General features: G+C 34.1%; 1 protein-coding gene across 2 annotated transcripts in view; it reads left to right on the top strand.

The window, feature by feature from the left end:
• The window catches only part of EPHA6 (EPH receptor A6), an 839145-nt gene that overhangs the window by 452561 nt on the left and 365069 nt on the right, over positions 1–21515 (top strand). The window lies entirely within an intron of this gene.

Below are 21515 nucleotides of genomic sequence, written 5' to 3'. Positions count from 1 at the left end.
ATTTCTTAAACATCTAACATTTGCCAGGCTGTGCTAGGTACTGAAGATAAAGCAATAAATAAGGTTGATGTGGTCATTGCTTGCATCAAAAGTACATTTTGGTAAAGGAGAGAGATAAATACAGACAAAAATCATCATTTAATTACAATTTGATGGGAACTGTGATACAATAGAATATTTCAATGTGCATGAGAACGAATAAGTTGGAGATTTAGATGTGTCTCATTTTCACAGAAATTAATGCTTCTGAATAACTTAAACCATTGAGTTTGATAAAGATTTACGTATATAATTTTGTTATTCAGTATTGTCAATCAGTATATTTTTGAGCACACCCACATGTATTTTTAAAAGAATTCCTTTAAACCATATATCTATGATAAAATCACAATATGTTCTACCTCAAAAGTCTTTGTTATTACAAATAAAACCCTTCACATTTAATGTTTATAACTCAGAAAATGAGAAAGCTAAACTTTTATAGCACTTAATTATCATTTTACATTTATTATTTATTTAAATATTTTTAGGCCAAATAGTAATTTAGGAATGTGATTCGTATATCATGTTTATGGGCTAATAAGCCAATATTTCATTTTTACCATTTCTGATTTTTTTTTTTTAATTTGTAACCTTATTATATTGTGTTCATTTTATTTAAAGGAGTTTTATCTGGGCATTTGAAAAATATGGGTGTACATTGTTTCATGATATTTTATGAAAAATATAGCAACAAGAACCCTATGGGTTAATTGAATCCACAGTCAAGCACTCACACGTTAATTAACTTGAAAGAAAGTCTATTGAAGTATGCAAACCACCAAGTCAAGGTGTCAATTTCATTTTTTTATTTTATTCAGATCATCCAATCTGTGAAGGTACTTATGGTCCTAGTTACTAAAGTAGAAGGATGTGTGGAAGTTCATTAAGATTGCTGTAACGCTTCCAGAAAAAGAACAAAACCTGTGTTTGAAATGGAAGTAATTTAATTACTTATTTACAGAATTCAAGAAGAATTCACTGTGGTTATTCTTTGTAGATTTTACTTTTTGTGTGAGTATAATTTACTTAGTCTAGGAAGTAATTTGGAGATGTTGAGTCTAAGGTTAACAATTCTCTACAGACAATAGCAGTTCTTAAACTGGTTCTGGGTACTTTAGTAGAAGATATCAAAAGCCATAAATACCCCATATCGCCCCTGAAATATATATCAGAAAAGTCTCAGGTGCTACACAGACAAAAATAAATTATTTCTGTAGGTTATTCAAGCTTATATTTTTTTCTAAAATTATAACAAAGTTTTAAGCACCAAATTGAAATGTGAGTTTGTGGAACAATCATTGGCCTGGGAATCAGGATACCAGGGTTTGTATTTCATTATAAAATAATGGAGTAGGTTAAAAATTAACCTCAAGACTCTTCTAGCATGATGTTCTACAGTCCACAGTGGGTATACAAACTTGGTTTTTTCTTTTTTGATCCTTATACATTTTACTCATTTTTAAAAGCCCTGAATTAGCTATGGAAAACAGTATGACAGTTTTCTAAAATTAAAAATAGAATTACCATGTGATCCAGCAATTCCACTTCTAGATATATACCCAAAAGAATTGAAAGCGGGGACACTAACATGTTTGTATATACATGTTCTCAGCAGCATTATTCACAGAAGCCAAAAGGTAGAAACAACTGAAGTGTTCATCAGTGAATGAACAGATAAACAAAATGAGGTCTATATGTACAATAAATAGTATTCAGCCTTACAACAGAAAGAAATTCTGATACATGCTACATCATGGATGAATCTTGAGGACATTAAGCTAAATGAAATAAGCCTATGACAAAAAAGCAAATACTGCGTGATTCTACTTACATGAGGTACCTAGAGTATTCAAATTCAAAGAGATCAAAAGTAGAATGGTGGTTTCCAGAAGCTGGAAAAGGGGAGAATGGGGAAGTAACTCTTTAACTGGCACATATTTTCAGTTTGAGAAGATGAAAAGAAGATGAAAGAAGATGGATGGTGATAATGGTGGCACAGCAGCGTGAATGTACTTAATGTCACTGAACTGTACATTTTTAAATGGTTAAAATAGTAGATTTTATGTTACGTGCATTTTACCACAACTTTTTAAAAGTCCTGAATTGATGGAAATTTTTTGAGAAAAATTATGAGGACAATTATGAAAAAATCTAATATCCAGCATTATTCTTTGGGGAGATTGTATTTTAGTATGATAGACCCTGTTAGTGTTACCTGAACCAATTTTTTTGGAATCTAGTCTTCTTCCTTTCACAGTTGGCCTAAACAGTAGTTTTTTCCCACTCTGTTTTAAGCATTTCAGGAGGCATCAAGAAGGAATCCACATTTGAGATGTGGGAAAGAATAAGACTCGGGACTATTTTTCATGTGATAGAGTTCCTTAGATTTATGCCACAACCAGCAAAATTTCAAAGAAAGAAGCCAATCTTCATGATTAGGATCATGTTTTAAAGAAAATGCGAAACAGTTACATATAAAAACAATTTATTTCTGTGCGACTCTGGAGCCTTGAATTTATAAGAATATTGATTTACACCAGCAACTGATAATTATTTGCCCTTTGCAGAATCAAGAGGCGCTAATTCCTTTTTTAAAATGCCCTTTTAAATAATAATTTATGTTGGAATTTGGTGTTTAATTTTGAAAGTAAGTGGGCCTGATTTTCTGGAAAATCACTTCAAAAAATTAATGAAGCACAAATTGAAGACTTGAGTTTGGGATGTCCATCTTAAACAATCATGAGCAACCTTCCCATTCCAAGAAAATACCTTCTCTCAGGTCAGGTTGATATTGGCTGGTATAGAAGGAGAAGTTAACATGTTTAGATTTCAAAGAGTTCTACTGAATACAAAGAAAAAAAGAAAGTTATATGTTAACAAAACAAGATCTTATCAATATCTCGAAAACTAGAGCTACTTTACCAAGACCTTAATGTGTAGAATTTATTCATGGAAAATATATTTAAAATGTAGATATATTCATTTTATAGCAATTTGAAAGACAAATGATTATTTCTTACATTTTGTTAAAAATCATAAAATAAGATGTCAGTATTTTATGTCATCAGATATTTATTGAGCACTTATTATTTACCAAGAAATTAGCTTATTCTAGGAATGCAAATCTGCATAAGCTAGACACTGTCTTAGACACCATCAAAGGACATAAGCTGTTAAGAAGTGTGATATCTTCAGGACAGAACAAGATTCTGTAGGAACAGACAGAAGGGAAACCTAATCCAGTCTAGTGATGTCCACAGATTTTTCCAGAAGAGTTAAATCTAAGCATAAACCTTACAAAAATGATTAAGGTTTGACTGTAAAAACTAATAAAAGGTAGGGAGGTGGGTGGTTAAAGGGATTAAGGAATAGAAAAGGGGTATCTGCCTTAAAATCCATAATCTAATTTGTATATGTGTAACCAAAGCTTGTTTAATATTTATTTAGAACTGCTAAAATATGATATTGAGTTTACTTAGAGACATTTTAAAGAATTTTAAAGATATTCCTTTATTTGGAATAAAGAAATATTCCAAAGCAGTTGACAGCTCAGCAGTAGGTGAGCCTCAGGTTCTATAATGTTCTATTTTATTCTAAACACTACCCTGTCACATTTTAAATATTATGATAGAAAAAAATTATAGAGACATTTTAATAGATTATATTTTTCACTCCTCTATTTCCAGTAGTGGACAGTAGCCCCCTCCTATATTCCTGTGGTTTTCCTATAAAGAATCCATGGCTGAATTTAGATAAAAGGTTGTTTGGGGGTTGTTTGGTTTGGTTGTGGTTGTGGTTTTTTGTTTTTGTTTTTCCCCTGTAAGATCTGTTCTGTTTTAATCATCCTCAGATAAGGGGGTTTATTTTGTTTTGCTTTTCTACAACTACGTTCTGTAAAATAAAAAAGAATCCCACTCTGTGGGGAGTAAGACTCATTCACTCAGTGGCATAAAACTCTCAGTTGCTACAATCTGGATTCAAAGCCCACCATCAACATTTCCCTCTCACAATATTATGGAAAGATACTGAAACTTCAGCAGGTTCTCTCTAAATCAGCCTGAGAAAATTCAGTATGGGATTGTTGTTTTGGCTTATCTTGAAAGGCCACATTGATTTAAGGCCTTTCTAACTACAGAAACTCCACATTGTGATGTATTGATCCCTTTCATTTCCATCTAAATCTAGATATTTCTGTTTTCCTGGTCTTTCTATATTCTAGGCAATTTTTTCTCTTGTATATTAATAAGAACAATATGCTAGGTATACCACTTTTATTAATTCATTAATTAATTCAACAAATATTTATTCAACACCTACTGTGTACCAGGCAGCATTTGCTGGTCTATCATCAGTGCACTAAGTAAATCCAGTAGGCAACAGTTTAAAATTTTCCAGTGATGGGATATTTAAAGTGGTAGAACCCTCTTTTAAAATTAAGCATTAGATTGAATCATTTAGATAACTAATGGAGAAGGTCCTATGTTCATATGTACGTGTGTGGAAATGCTATTTCTGAACAAGTTTATTGTTAAGAGAACAATCTAAGGCTGAAATTAATAACACACCAGCATAGAATATGCCACTACTTTTTTCTCACTACCCTGTAAAAACAAAGAGTGGGGATAAGCAATAACCAGACATGAGAGTAAGCAAATCCAACAAAAAGAGTATGTTTGGAAAAACTAAACAAATTAATAAACTGTGATTATATAATTATGTAGAATATAAAAACTATTTTATTGTAAGTCAGAAAACTTGGGTCATGTACTACCTCTCATCATTATTTAAAAACTATGGCCTTGAATTCCATGAGTTCATTGAACTTCACTTCTGTCCCTGTGAAATGAAAATAATAAGAGCTGGCATTTACTAAGCACTTCATTGAGTCCTCACAACACCCCAGGAGGAGATATCATTACTATTCCCTTTTTGAAGATGAAGAATGATGGTACGTAAATTAGAAACTTGGCCAAGGTAACACAGTCAATGAGTGGAGACTGCGATTTGAACCCAGGAAGTCTTACTCTAGAATCCATGGCTATGAACCTGTGAGTGCTTTTATAAGGCCACGCATGAAGTAATAAAAATGAAAGAGCTTTATAATCTATTGTGCTAAAAACACTAACCTATAATAATATTATTATTAAAGTGTGAATGATTAACACATTGCCTCTTTTGTGTGTGTGTGTGAACTCATCTTTAAAGTAAACAGAGAGTAAGTTAACCTCCCAGATCAGCTAAAACAGGTCACATGCTCAGACTTGATCTTCTAAGACACTGTATGGGACAGCAGTGAGGAAGGTAAGGTCCCAGCATTTCCTTCCCTGGCTCCCTTCCTGCAATGTTATTTCTGGCCTGCTGTGTCCCTGGATAGTGGGTCACTGCTCCTTTCCAGGCAACTTCTCTTTCTGACTTTCCTTTGGTTTTCTGCTTAACTGCCTAATCCATCCCATTAGACCCAAAGACAGTAACAATTGCTTTTTGGTTTGGGGCTTTCGTTTGTTTCTAGCTCCCCATTATCCCTGTAGCTCCCCTACACTCTTCTCACACCTTTGTAAGCAATCCCTTTTATAAAATCTTCCAAAATTATCCCAGTTTGAGTGTACCATCTGGTTCCTGTTGGTAACATAATTGGTATGGTGTACTGGCTATTAGGAGGCATTTGGAGGGGCTTTCAGATAACACTGGCAGGTTAATACAACTACTAACTAAAACATCTATGTTAAATAAGAATAGCAATAAAAATATTCCAGTGAAAAATCTATCTCCGCTTTAGATATAGTCTCTTAAAATAATTAGTACATTTAAAATGCACAAGACCAAAAACAAAAAGCAATGTAGCATGCCTGTGCATAACCAGAGCCTGACTGTGATTTTTTTTCTAATGTACTTTCTTATGTAACATAGCATTACTTTCACACTTCTTAAATAATTCATATATACCTTTGCGAGTTCAATGTGCTGACTTCAAAGCTCAAAATTTACATGTCCTTTGTTTGACAACATTACCATATGTTGGTAAACACTGAACTCATCTGGAATATTTTAAGCCTTTTCCTAATAATATGGGAATAATGTTGGAAAGACTCAAATCAGAAACTGCCTATTTTTCTGAGACAAATGTCAGTTAATCACAGCCTGAAGGCACATTTTAATTTCTGTCTATTGTCCTCATATATTTTATTAGTAGTAAAAGGAAAACATACTAGTATACATTGACAGATTAAAATGAGAGACTATATCATATCTGCTTCTATTAAAATACAGTGTATGGATAGTTTTGAAACATTTACACATATATATGTATACATACACATATATAAATCAAAATAAGTCAACAATACTTCAACATGTATAAATTTACTTAATTTGAAAATATAAATGCCTATGTAAAGATAAGTAGCATTTTTATTTTCATGAACAATATTTCATACCTAATAGATTTTCTTTTTTACCTTATAAACCTTATATACTAGTCAAAGGTAATAATTATTGAATTTATATTTGCTACATTTTTTTTTGTTGAAGAATTCAGCCTGTTTCAGAGGTAGTATGTTTTCAGAATGAATGAATTAATGAAATGAAATATAAAAGAAAAAATTTTTTAAGTTTTCCAAATTCCAACTTCATTTGTCTGTGAACGTCTTTAAAAATCTCGAGAGGCATACAAGGAAGCATGCATTCATTCATTCTTTGAACATAGAGGTATTAGGTGCTTATTATTTGCCAGGCACAACCCAGGCGCTTGGGACAATTATCACTATATTTGGGTGGGGAAAACATACAATAAATGAGTAAATAAATGAATAAACATTTACTCGTTGTGATTACTACTGTAAGGGAAAAACATGGTTGCTATGAAAGATAAGTTGACCTATTTTGGATACAGAGGTCAAAGAAAGTCTCTTTAAAGAATTGACACTTAAACTGTTATCTGAAGAATCAGAATAAGCCAGCATGTGAACAGTGTTCTAGAAACAAGAAAAAGCAGATGGCTCTGAGCTGAGAAAAGAGTTTTCCATGTTCTGACAGAGGACGTTTGTAGCTGGACTATAGTGAATGAGGGAGCAAAGCCTCATGATAGAATGACGGAATTTTGGCTTCCTAGGAGCCAGAGCATGCAGGTGAGAAGTTTGGATTATATTTTAAGTTATTTTTGGAAGACATTGAAAGTTTTCAAACAGGAGGTGGCATTACCTGAATTACCTCTTTAAAAGAGTGTCGGCTGCAGTGTGGGGAAGGGATTGATGAGGTCAAGAGTGAAAGGAAAGAAATAAAAAAAACTTTTTCATTAGATCAGCCAAGAAATAAAGGCGGTTTGGACTGGTTTGGTGCCAATGGAAATGGAGAAAAGTGAATAGAGTCAAGGTATATTTTTAAAGTAAAGCTGGCAGGACTTGCTGATGATTGTTTGGTGGATATGGGGGATCAAGGAAAAGGAGGAATCATGGTTGACTTTCAAATTTTTGTCTTTAGCAGCTGGGTAAATGGTGGTTCCAATTACTGATATGGGCAAGACTAGGGACCATCAGATAATGACCAACCTGGCTTAGGTGGCTGGCATCAGCTTTTTGCCTTAAATTCAATATGATTTTCATTTTGATTTCCATTCCTTGCTCCTTGGACCTCCTTGTTTTATGCGACCTATGAGTCCTACTGATTGACACAGTAATACATTTCATGGCCAGAATTTAATTTCTGTCTTTAAAACATTTATATACTAATAATCAATATGTGCCTTTCCTATATTTTGCTGGTTGTAAATAACATCTAGAGTGACAGCCATAGTTATTTACCATATTTTGCAGTATGCTACTTTTATTTTCAGGCTGCTAATATATAACAACAAGCTACCAGGTGAAAAAAAATCAAACTTATCAATCTTCTGTTCTCTCCATAAGGACAGTAGCTTTATGAAAGCAGGGACCATATATACCATTTTAGTCCCTTCAGTGCCTAACAATAAAAAACAAATAACTGTTGATTTGAAATTGACAGCAAAGCATTAGAGTGATCCCTTCACCCTCCACCACCCCCTATTTTCAGTCGTATGGCATTTGCTGCTGCTGTGGTAGCAAACTCAGCCAAATTGAGATTTGGAACCTATAATATACTACTTGTGATGACAGATGCACGAATAGAGACTTGGTGCTTCCATTTATGAAGAAGGTGATCTGATTCTGCCAAGGAATACTTTCCAACTCAAAACTCTCAATGTTTCTAAAAATTAGCACAGGAAGAAATATTAATAATAGTTTTCATTCATTCATTCATTTATTCATTCATCTAGCATATAAGAATGCTGACTATGTGCCAGTCTTAGGAATATAAATGTGAATAAGAGAAAATCCTGACCCCAAACAGTTCATAGTATAACAAGGAAAATGTATAGTCCTGACATACTTATCTGCCACTTTTTTTTTCTGCCACTTTTATAGTGCTGCTATATTATGGCTGTATTCAGCAAGTTAGATGTACTTAGTCATTTGCATACCATGTAAAGCCACAGTATATACCAAATGAATTCAGCGTTTTTGGGAGACAATATTTGTTAAATACTAACTGATATCACTGTAATAGTTTAAATGCTATGGAATCTAAAGGAAAGGAGGAAATGTATAGTGACTATTACATATTAAAGGGTCTTTCATTTTATGAGATTTAACATGACAGTTTGCACAACTCTATACAGTATGACGAATGAACATTTTCTAATTTACTCTGTGCTAAGCATTGTGCTTTGTGTATTAAAAATGTTATCTGATTTACGTTTTTGAAACAATACTGTAAGGATGCAGTTATAATCACCATTTTTCAGAGAGAATCTGAAGTTCAGAGTGTTTGAATAAGTTGTGCAAGATCATGTAGCTAATGCGAGATGGAACTGAGACGTAAGGCAAGCATGCCTGGAACTGGAATGTAAGGCAATCATCTGATTTGTTTCCGTTGTTGGATGCTAGAGAATTATAATTCCTTCTATTTCTGGGATCATGAATAAGGGTGGGAGATGAAAAGTCTGGTCCCATCCATAGCTGAATTTTACTGTAGCTAAAGATGTTTAATCCATGCAAGAAGATCCACATTTATCTGAGGGATTCATGGGTCCTAAAGCCTTTTCATTATAAATATCAAATTCAGCATAGCATTTTAGCTAATTTGTTTTATGTGAAAGGTACACTAAGTTCAAACTTTATGTCAATTTTAAATTTGATTCTTAAAATAAACATATAGACAAAGATGTAGGGAAAGTGAAACTTTCATGCATGGTTCAGGAGCCAGTCAATTGGTATAATCTCTTTGGAGAGTAAGATGGTATGAAGATGTGTATATACTTCGTACAAATGCAATTCTACTTTTATATTCACACTTTAAATGTTTTTGGTTTTTTTTTAATGGAATCAGTTGTTTATTTATTTATGGATGTGTTGGGTCTTCATTTCTGTGCGAAGGCTTTCTCTAGTTGCGGCAAGCGGGGGCCACTCTTCATTGCGGTGCACGGGCCTCTCATTATCGCTTCCTCTCTTGTTGCGGAGCACAGGCTCCAGACGCGCAGGCTCAGTAGTTGTGGCTCACGGGCCTAGTTGCTCCGCGGCAGGTGGGATCTTCCCAGACCAGGGCTCGAACCCGTGTCCCCTGCATTGACAGGCAGATTCTCAACCACTGCGCCACCAGGGAAGCCCCTTATATTCACACTTTAAAGAGATTCTCACATGTGCTCAAGGAGATGTGGGCAGAGATTTTCAGTGCCGCATTGGTTTCAATAGCAATAATTTTAAAAGGACCTATAATTTTATCAATATAGGAATAAGTAAATAACTTTCAGTATAGTAATACAATGAAATATTATACAGCAGTTAAAGTGAATGAACCAGATGTACATGTGTTGGCATAAATTTAGAAATTTAGAAAATGAAACATTGAACTAAAGACATAATACACGTAAAATAATTCATTTTAAGTAAACTTTAAAAGCACTCCAAACAAGATTTTATCACCTTATACTACATTTCATACCATACTATATTATATATAGTACAATATATAGTATTGTTACATATTACAATAGTATATTATATTATGCATTTTAAGTTTATATATATGCTTATAGTAAACATAGAAGGATGTTGCAGAAAAAGATACATACCAGCAACCAGGCTAATGGTTACTTTTGGGGTAAAACACAAGAGAATTTGATTAAGGAGATTATTATAAAAGGGACTCATTTATCTGGAAAGTTGCTTTGTTTTGTTTTTAATTACACAAAAACATATGGAAACCAAATCCTTCAAATTTCCTGTTTTTTAAAACTAGGTGGTGACATATGTTTATTCATTGTACTGTTGTCCTTTTCTCTTTGCGTGTATGAAATTTCATGATAAACAGTAGGCTTGCACTTGAAATTATCTTCTTAAGAGCATTTTTGTGATTTACATTATTAAAGAGGTTTTTTTAAAGTAATTTCTATTTATGAAATGTAATTTTGGAATGAATAGTATATTTCAATCCCTCTTTGAAATGTACATTTTTATTTTAAATGGCTATAACAAAATTAAGAACAAACATTTTGGATGAGATATAGTTTTTCATCCTTTTTGCAATTTAAAAAATGCACCATATCTCTGATCTCACATTTCAGCCTTGTGATGACAGCTTAGTCATAAAATATCAATCACAACAATAGGCTGTGGGAATAAGCTGATAATATTCCTCTTTTCCAATGAGTCGAGTAGTTGAAAAATTTGTAAGTTCCCAGCTACTGTGGTCACATCCATTTCTTTGTTAATAAGGAAAGTAAGTCATTTTAAAAGATAAGGTAAAATTAGAATATTATTTCACAAGTCATTTACTCTTGAAGTCAGAAAATTGATCCAAGAATGGCTTGTTATTTGAATTCATCAGCCACAAAGTCAGTAACTATTCAGCCTTTTAGGAAGTAGTATCTGTAAAAAGAAATAGTGCTTTTGAATTGTTATAATGTGATTTGAAAGTTAGAGATGATCATTTTTAAAAGAAAATGCCGTTTGATTCTGAACTTATCTTTTATTACCATCTTGCTTTATATCACTAAGACTTCATATATTGTAGTCAATTTAAAAAGCCATTACAACTATCTCATTTTATACCCTCATGTAACGCAAACTTTTTCTTCTCTACAAGAATGTCTTCTGCCTGTTTTTTTAGAAATAAATCAGCTGTTTTTGCTGTGTAAAATTATTGAAAAATGATTTATATGAAGCATTTGTTGGATATATAATTCTTTGAAAAATTGTTTGTTTTCTTTGAAGGTGTTATTTCACTGTTAGATCCATGGCTTTTGTTTTACACTAGAGGTGAAACTTTTCAAGGCTTTCTCAGAGACTGAAATATGTTCTCTGATTTTATTTTCCTTTACTTAGGGAAGTAATAGCTATTTGAACTCCTGTTTCTCTCAATACTTTCTATATTCTAGGTGCATTATATATCTTAAAGGACTAAAGTAAAAGTTAAGACAAGTTCCAAACCTCATATACTTCTTCACTCCTGTTTCCAAATTAATCCCTCCTTCCAGCTTCCCACTTTCACAAGTGCTTTCACAATTCTCCCAGTTGCCCAGACTCAAAACCTTTCCTCTCCTGCCCTTTTGGATCTTTCACCTTTAACATCCTCATTCTTACCTACCAATCAGGAATCAGTTTCCAAAGGAACCATCCTGTTTTCGTACCTCTCATTACCACTCTTTCCCAGGCCCCCATTGCCTCAAGCCTGGGTTATTGCAACAGTCTTCTGAATGTTCTCCTTGATGCCATCTCTCCTCATCTTGACAATCCACCCACATCACTACTTTTTTTTCCTCCAATTTACACTATTGAGTTTAAATATTTACTCTCTTCTCTAATGGTATATATGACTTCTTGTTTTCTGGCTTTGGAGACTTTGCATAGTCTTGGTTAATATTTCTTATTAGACCTAATGTCTTTATAGAACAAATATTTATTGAGCACCTACAATGTGTTAAGCTCATGCAGGCCCTGGGCACACAACAGCAAACAACGCAAAAATGGTTCTTACTGTACCTCTTTAGTCTCTCCACAAAGTAATGGGTATCTCTCATTTCCCAACAAAACCTTATACTTTCTACATACTCTGGTCATCCTGTTACATAGGCCTTTATTTTTCTCCTTACATAATAAAAGGGAGGGTATTTTTGAAATAAGTTGTCTTAATCATTAAGCTACCCCCTCCCGCTTCTGTTGTTTCTGATTTAAGATTGGTCTCTTTAGCATCACTGAGAAAATACTAGGGAGAATTCAGTGAATTCCATAATTATTAGCGTATTAAACTTTGTAGCTAAATGGTAACTTCAGCACATTTTATTCCCATAAAATCCTGGATCAGGGTGAGAAAGAGGGAGGGGCTAAGGTGGAAAAAGCTATTGAGTAAAATTTACTGAATATACATTTTCTTCTGTCTCTTATTTAGTTAAGCCGCAAAGCAAATTAATCAGTTTTTTATAACTATAACTATGAAGAATTAAGGGCATAGCTTATGAAAAAAGGATGATCAGTGCATATCCTAGGTAATACATCTCTGCTTAATTTCCTGAGAAAATATAAGTATCATGTTAATAAATACTGTTTTTAAATATTTGAACCCTTACTACAGATATAAAATTAATGCTTGAAAAAAATCAGTAATGCAATATTACTCAGCAGCTGAAAGGAACAAACTACTAATATTGGGTTGGCCAAAAAGTTCATTCAGGTTTTCCGTAAGAGGTTATGGAAAAACCCAAACAAACTTTTTGGCCAACCCAATACATGCACCAACATGGATTAATCCCAATTTATTTTGCTAAAAGAAAAAAAAAAAAAACATACAAAAAAGATTGCATACTGTATAATTCATTCATATAAAAACATAGAAAATGCAACCTAACCTATGTTGAGAGAAGGTGGATCAGTACTTGTCTGGGACAGTTGTGGGAGAGCAAGGGATTGCAAATGGTGCAAGAGGAATCTTTTGCTGGTAATAAAAATATCTGGTATCTTGCTGGTTTACGGGTGTATACATATGTCGAAACTCGTCAAATTGTACAATGTAAATGTATACAATTATGTATGAGGCATACAATAGTGAGGGGAAAACATTAGATTTTAATATTTCACTGTTATAATAATAGAGATACCAAGACAAATACAATCCAGATTTTTCCCCCAAAGGTACTAATTTTAGTAAAACTTAGGCATGGAATTACTTTAGAAAGATAAACTGACCTACACGTGGAAGTGTTCAGAATGAAATAAGCAGGCTTCTAGTTGGGTCATCTGGCTAGTAGAACTGGTTGATCACGTGTTGCAATTTCTCTTTGAAATGTCTATGAAACAGATATAAAAACATAGTGAAAAAAGAATATTTCCAGGTGTGAAGTCAATTAGGAGTAACAGCATGTTTTCAGAATCTGAAAGGATTCTCTAAATGTCTAAGGCAGAAAGAACTAGGCTGAATATGCTTATCATTGGTTTACATTTCTGAAAGTGAAGAGCGTTTTCAGCCTTTCTTTGGTTCATTTTGACAATCTTTGTCTTTTAATTGGAACATTTAGATCATTGGCATTCAAAGTGATTATTGATATATTTGGATTATTATCTACCATATTTGTCACTGTTTTCTATTTGTTGCTTTTGTTCTTTGTTATTTTTGTCTTCCGTTCTTTTTCTGCCTTTCATCATTTTTAATTAAAGATTTTATATGATTCTATTTTCTTTTCTTTCTTAGCATATTGCTTATACTTCTTTTTTATGTTTTTTTAGTGGCTACCCTAGAGTTTGCAATAGGCATTTATAGCTAATCCAAATCTACCTTCAGATAACACTATTGTACTCCGCAAGTAGTCTGAGTACTTCATAATAACAAAATAATCCTAATTCCTCCATCCCATCCCTTGTATCATTGTTGTCATTCATTTCACTTATATATAAGCATATTTAAGCACATATATGATACATATAAGCATACATATACATAAGATGTATACATGAGCATATATATATATGTAAGCATACATAATTGAATACATTGTTACTATCATTATTTTGAAGAAATTTTGTGTTAGATCAATTAAGAATAAAAAAAAGTTTTAATTTTACTTCATTTATTCCTTCTTCAGTGTTCTTCCTTTTTTATGTAGATCTGAGTTTCTGACCTATATTATTTTCCTCTCTCTAAAGAACTTCTTTTAACATCCTGCAAGGCAGGTCAACTGGCAAGAAATGTCCTCAATTTTTCTTTGTCTGAAAAAGTCATTGTTTCTCCTTCACTTTTGAGGGACAATTTTGCAGGGTAGAGAATTCTAGGTTGGTGGGGGTTTTTCTCTAAACACTTTAAATATTTTACTCTACTCTCTTCTTTCTTGCATGGTTTCTGAGGAGAAATCAGATGTAATTTTTGTCTTTGTTCTTCTATAGGTGAGGTGTTTTATTTTCCTCTGGCTTCCTTCAGGACGTTTTCTTTACCTTTATCTTCTGTAGTTTGAAAGTGGTATGTCTAAGTGTAGTTTTTTTGACATTTACCTTCATTGCTTCCTGGATCTGTGGTTTGGTGTCTGACATTAGTTTGGGGGAATTCTCAGTCATTATTGTTTCAGATATTTCTTCTGCTTCTTCCATTTCTTCTCCTTTTGGTATTCTCCTTATACATATGTTGCACTTTTTGTATTTTTCACACAGTCCTTGAGTATTGTTTTATCCAGCCTATGCTGTCTTTGCTTTTCGGTTTTTAAGGTTTCTATTGATATATCCTCTAGCTCAGAGATTTTTTCCTCAGCTGTGTCCAGTCTACTACTGAGCTCAATAAAGGCATTCTTTATTTCTGTAACAATGTTTTTTCTTTCTAGCATTACTTTAATTATTTATTTTATTATTTTATTTTTTTTGGCTGCGTTGGGTCTTTGTTGCTGTGCGTGACTTTCTCTAGTTGCAGTCAGCAGGGGTTATTCTTCATTGAGGTACGCAGGCTTCTCATTGCAGTGGCTTCTCTTGTTGTGGAGCATAGGCTCTAGGGTGTGCGGGCTTCAGTAGCTGTGGCACGTGGGCTTCAGTAGGTGTGGCTCACGAGTTCTAGAGCTCAGGCTCAGTAGTTGTGGAGCACAGGCTTGGTTGCTCCGCAGAATATGGGATCTTCTCAGACCAGGAATCGAACCCATGTCCCCTGAATTGACAGGTGGATTCTTAACCAGCGTGCCACCAGGAAAGCCCTCTAACATTACTTTTGATTCTTTCCATCTCTCTGCTTATATTGCCCATCTGTTCTTGCATGCTGTCTACTTTATCCTTTAAAGCCCTTATCATATTAATCATAGTTGTTTAAAATTCCTGGTCTGCTAATTTTAACATCTCTCCAGTGTCTAGTTCTGATGCTTGTTCTGTCTATTCAAATTGTGTTTTTTGCCTTTCGCCATGCCTTGTAATTTTTCTTAATAGATGGACATGAAGTATTAGGTAAAAGGAACTGCTATAAATAGCCCTTTAGTAATGTACTGATGAGGTGAGGAAGAGGGGAAGCATGCCATAGTCCCATGATTAGGTCTCAGTCTTTTCGTGAGGCTGTGCCTCTGGATTGTGAACTTCACAAGTATTCTTCAGGGGGTTTTTTTCTCCCTGCTTAGGTGGAACAGGATGACTAGAGTGGGCTGGGTTGAGTATTTCTTTTCCCTAAGTCAGTTAGGCTCTGAATACATCAGCAGGTTAGGCTCTGGTTAACTAGTTGCCCCTGAGGGCAGATCTTATTAAGAACAGAGTGTTGTAGCATATTTCAAAATGGTTCCTTTTCTCCTACTGCTGCCTGAAGCATGAGGGATTTTTTCTCCAAGTTTTAGTGCAAGAACCTGGAGGTAAAATTCACAAAGTATGGGAGTTCTTCTATCACTGGAAGCCCTGGAGTTTTTAACTCTCCAGAGTTGTCCATATTGAGCCTCCAGCAATTTGTCAATTACAGTTCAGGTTTTCCTACCACAACACTGGTTTCCACAGCAGTTTCTGTTCTTGAGTCTCTGCTCCAGTAAGCCGGGACTCCCTGTATTTGCCTGTCTGTCCCTCTAATTTGGGAGCAGTGGTTTGCCCTCTGACTTCATCTCTTTTACGAATCCAAGAAGAGTTGTTGATTTTTCAGTCTGTTCAGATTATTACTTCTTTTTGGGATGGAGTGGTGACCTCCATGCTCCTTACAGGTGGAACCAGGCCCACTGTCTATTTTGCTTCAGAAATGCAATATCTAAACTGGAACATTGGCAAATCATTTCTGCCTGGTGGGTGCTCCTTTTTTTGAGTCAATGAGACTTCTTGCCAGCACTATTACTTTCTACAGTCATTCAGGGATTTATACTCATCAGAAAAACAGGAAGTAAGGAAAATGATGCCAAGAAATGATGAATTATACTGGTAGCAGTTTGGGGAAGATAAGAAGAGTATAAGTAAAAATTTATGATGCAGATTTCATATTATCAGGGTACCAGAGACTCAGGTAATGAGGATAGGAGAATATTTAGTAGAATTACATTTGATAAAAATCATCTAGAATCCGAATATTCAGGCACATCCACCTGTTGTCCAGCTCTGAGTCTAAGTAGATGACACAAGGACCCACATGGATAAAAGTGTGACAAAGACAGTTTTCATGTCCTGTGTATTGCCAAAGTTCACCTGGAGAGATTTTTCATTTGAAAAACAGTTAACAACAAAACCCAAAGCCGTCATGTGACCAATTAAAAATATTTCAGAACCAAGGAAAAAAACATAATATAGATGATTCGGAGGAAGTTCAGACCTCTGAAAATCTTTTTACTTTAGAAACGAGAAACATAGAAAAATATTTATGATTTTCAAAAGTATGGGCTTTGATCTCATGGGGGAAAAAAGCATAAGGTAAAAAAAAAGTTGGATGTGAAATGAGAATGTAGATATACTAATTAAAGACATCAGAAAAACAATTATGTGATAAAGAATAATAAAACTTGATGTGATATGAAATGGAGAAATGACAAACTAAATGAATACTGTTGCATACACATTTTAAAAGCTGATTCAGCATTTTTAGGAATAGAAAAATTATTAAAGCAGTGAGACAGAAGTCCATGGGAGGATAGAGAGCAACTCTACCACACAGGTGCACCTTAGGAAGTATCCAGAAGTCACTGAAGACAGACCTATAATAGTCGTCACAAAATTTAAAACCTGATCTACAGAATGAAAAGATCTCATTTATATTGCCTAGAAACAATCTGGAGACATGTTTTGGTTATATATACCTTTTTTTCCTTTAACACAAGGATTTTAAAATATATATCTTGCAGGTTTTGTGATAGTAAAAATAATTATTGACAAAAAATTTATCAGGCCTATTGTCAGAATAAATGCTAGAAGGTGCTTCCTACGTATGGACTTCTTTACCCTCTATAGTCACTGACCACTTTGAGAAATACATATACACATATTCTCACGTGCCTAAAATTATGCTCACAAGCGAAGGAGATTCACAGTCTGCCGGCAGCACACCCAGGGAACTTCTCAGCCTTCAAAGTGCTCTAAGTGTTGAGGGGGAAATATTGTGACACAAACTTTTATACCCAGACAAGTTGCGTTTTGTATGTGAAAGAAATGAAAAGTCTGAACTATTCAACAGTTATCATTATACTCTTATAGGAAAAAAGTATTTACTGACATATTTCAACTATGAAGTGAATCAAATATAAAAACTCACATGGACTAGTCACAGAGTATTTAAAAAGGGGAATCTGTCTATGAATTTATAATAAAAATATAATTCCAATTTATTTACATAGAAAATATCTATCTCAGTAATATTATAATAGTGAACATTTTTAAGTTTCCTTTTTAAATGTACAGTCTGAAATCTCCCATCTCCTGATGTTAAAGCAACATCTGCATCAATAACAGAAAAACTAAGGCAGAAGAATGAATAAGTGACCTGTAAGACAAAATGGTGGAAATAACTGCTGAGGAGCAAAATAAAATAAAAAAAAAAAAAAAATGAAAAGAATTGAAGACAATCTCAGAGACCTCTGGAACAACAATAAACGCACCAACATTCTAATTATAGGGGTCCCAGAAGAAGAAAAAAAGAAAGGGTCTGAGAAAATATTTGAAGAGATTATAGTGGAAAACTTCCCTAACATGGGAAAGGAAATAGTCACCCAACTCCAGGAAGCACAGAGAGTCCCATACAGGATAAAACCTAGGAAAACACACCAAGACACATACTAATCAAACTAACAAAAATTAAATTCAAAGAAAAAATATTAAAAGCAGCAAGGGAAAAACAAAAAATAACACACAAAGCAATCCCCATAAGGTTATTAGCTGATTTTTCAGTGGACACTCTGGAGGCCAGAAGAGAGTGGCAGGATATACTTAAAGAGATGAAAGAGAAAAACCTACAACCAAGATTACTCTACCCAGCAAGGATCTCATTCAGATTCGATGGAGAAGTCAAAAGCTTTTCAGACAAGCAAAAGCTAAGAGAATTCAGCATCACCAAACCAGCTTTACAACAAATGCTAAAGAAACTTCTTTAAGCAGGAAACACAAGAGAAGAAAAATACCCACAAAAACAAACCCAAAATGATTAAGAAAATGGTAATAGGAACATACGTATCGATAATAACCTTGAATGTAAATGGATTACATGCCCCAACCAAAAGACACTGGCTGAATGGATACAAAAACAACACCCGTATATATGCTGTCTACAAGAGGCCCACTTCAGACCCAGGGACACATACATATTGAAAGTGAAGGGATGGAAAAAAAGATATCCCATGCAAATGGAAATCAAAAGAAAGCTGGAGTATCAATATTCGTATCAGATAAAATAGACTTTAAAATAAAGACTGTTACAAAAGATAAGGAGGGATACTACATAATGATCAAGGGATCAATCCAAGAAGAAGATACAACAATTATAAATGTTTATGCACCCAACATAGGAGCACCTCAATACATAAGGCAAATGCAAACAACCATGAAAGAAATCAAGAGTAACATGGTAATCGTAGGGGACTTTAAGAACCCATTTACACCAATGGACAGATCATCCAAAATGAAAATAAATAAAGAAACACAAGCTTTAAATGACACAATAGACCAGATAGATGTAATTGATATTTATAGAACATTCCACCCAAAAGTGGCAGAATACACTTTCTTCTCAACTGCACATGGAACAGTCTCCAGGATAGATCACATCTTGGGTCACAAATCAAGCTTCGGAAAATTTAAGAAATCTGAAATCATATCAAGTATCTTTTCTGACCACGACACTATGAGACTGGAAATCAGTTACAGGAAAAAAACTGTAAAAAACAGAAATAAATGGAGGCTAAACAGTGCACTACTAAATAACCAAGAGATCACTGAAGAAATCAAAGAAGAAATAAAAAAATACATAGAAACAAATGACAATGGAAACATGATGACCCAAAACCTATCAGACGCAGCAAAAGCAGTTCTAAGATGGAAGTTTATAGCAATACAATCTCACCTCAAGAAACAAGAAAAATCTCAAATAAACAATCTAACCCTACACTTAAAACAACTAGAGAAAGAAGAACAAAGAAAACCCAAAGTCAGTAGAAGGAAAGAAATCATACAGATCAGAGCAGAAATAAATTAAATAGAAATGAAGAAACAATAGCAAAGATCGATAAAACTAAAAGCTGGTTCTTTGAAAACATAAACAAAATTGATAAACCCTCAGCCAGACTCATCAAGAAAAAAAGGAAAGAACACAAATCAATAAAATTAGAAATGAAAAAGGAGAAATCACAACTGAAACTGCAGAAGTACAAAGGATTATAAGAGACTACTACAAACAACTATATGCCAGTGAAATGGACAACCACGAAGAAATGGACAAATTCTTGGAAAGATACCATTTTCCAAGACTGAACCAGGAATAATTAGAAAATATAAACAGGCCTATCACAAGTAATGAAATTGAAACCATAATTTAAAATCTTCCAACAAACAAAAGTCCAGGACCAAATGGCTTCAGAGGCGAATTCTATCAATCATTAGGAAAAGAGCTAACACTTATCCTTTTCAAACTCTCCCCAAAAATTGCTTTGGGTAGTTGAGTCATTTGGGAGGGAGAAACACTTGCAAATTCATTCTACAAAGCCACCATCACCCTGATAACAAACCCAGGCAATGATGTCACAAAGAAAGAAAACTACAGGCCAATATCACCAATGAACATAGATGCAAAAATCCTGAACAAAATACTAGCAAACAGAATCCAACAGTACATTAAAAGGATCATACATCATGATCAAGTGGGATTTATGCCAGGGATGCAAGGATTCTTCAATATACGCAAATAAATCAATGTGATACACCACATTAACAAATTAAGGAATAAAAACCACATGATCATCTCAGTAGATGCAGAAAAAGCTTTTGACAAAATTCAACACCCATTTATGATTAAAAACTCTCCAGAAAGTGGGCATAGACGAAACCTACCTCACATAATAAAAGCCATATATGACAAACCCATAGCAAGCATCATACTCAATGGTGAAAAACTGAAAGCATTTCGACTAAGATCAGGAACAAGGCAAGGATGTCCACTCTCACCACTCTTATTAAACATAGTTTTGGAAGTCCTAGCCACAGCAATTAAAAAAGAAAAAGAAATAAAAGGAATATAAATTGGAAAAGAAGTAAAACTGTCACTGTTTGCAGATGACATGATAATATACATAGAAAATCCTAAAGATGCCACCAGAAAACTACTAGAACTAATCAATGAATCTGTTAAGGTTGCAGGATACAAAATTAATGCACAGAAATCTCTGGCATTCCTATACACCAACCACAAAAAAATCAGAAAGAGAAATTAAGGAAACACTTCCATTTACCATTGCAACAAAAAGAATAAAATACCTAGGAATAAACCTGCCTAAAGAGGCGAAAGCCTTTTACTCAGAAAACTATAAAACACTGATGAAAGAAATCAAAGATGACATAAACAGATGGAGAAGTATACCATGTTCTTGGATTGGAAGACTCAGTATTGTGCAAATGACTCTACCACCCAAAGCAATCTACAGATTCAATGCAATCCCTATCAAACTACCAATGGCATTCTTCACAGAATTAGAACAAAAAAAATTGACAATTCGTATGGAAACACAAAAGACCTTGAATAGCCAAAGCAATCTTGAGAAAGAAAAACGGAGTTGGAGGAATCAGGCTCCCTGACTTCACACTATACAACAAAGCTGCAATAATCAAGACAGGATGGCACTGGCACAAAAACAGAAATATAGATCATTGGTACAAGACAGAATGCCCAGAGATAAACCCATGCACACATGGGCACCTAATTTATGACAAAGGAGGCAAGAACATACAATGGAGAAAAGACAGCCTCTTCAATAAGTGGTGCTGAGAAAACTGGACAGCTACATGTAAAAG

The sequence above is a fragment of the Eschrichtius robustus genome, chromosome 6, assembly GCF_028021215.1.
Source record: "Eschrichtius robustus isolate mEscRob2 chromosome 6, mEscRob2.pri, whole genome shotgun sequence".
NCBI classification, from domain to species: domain Eukaryota; kingdom Metazoa; phylum Chordata; class Mammalia; order Artiodactyla; family Eschrichtiidae; genus Eschrichtius; species Eschrichtius robustus.
Note: the sequence above shows the minus strand (reverse complement) of the source record. Positions and strands in the feature narration are given on the sequence as shown.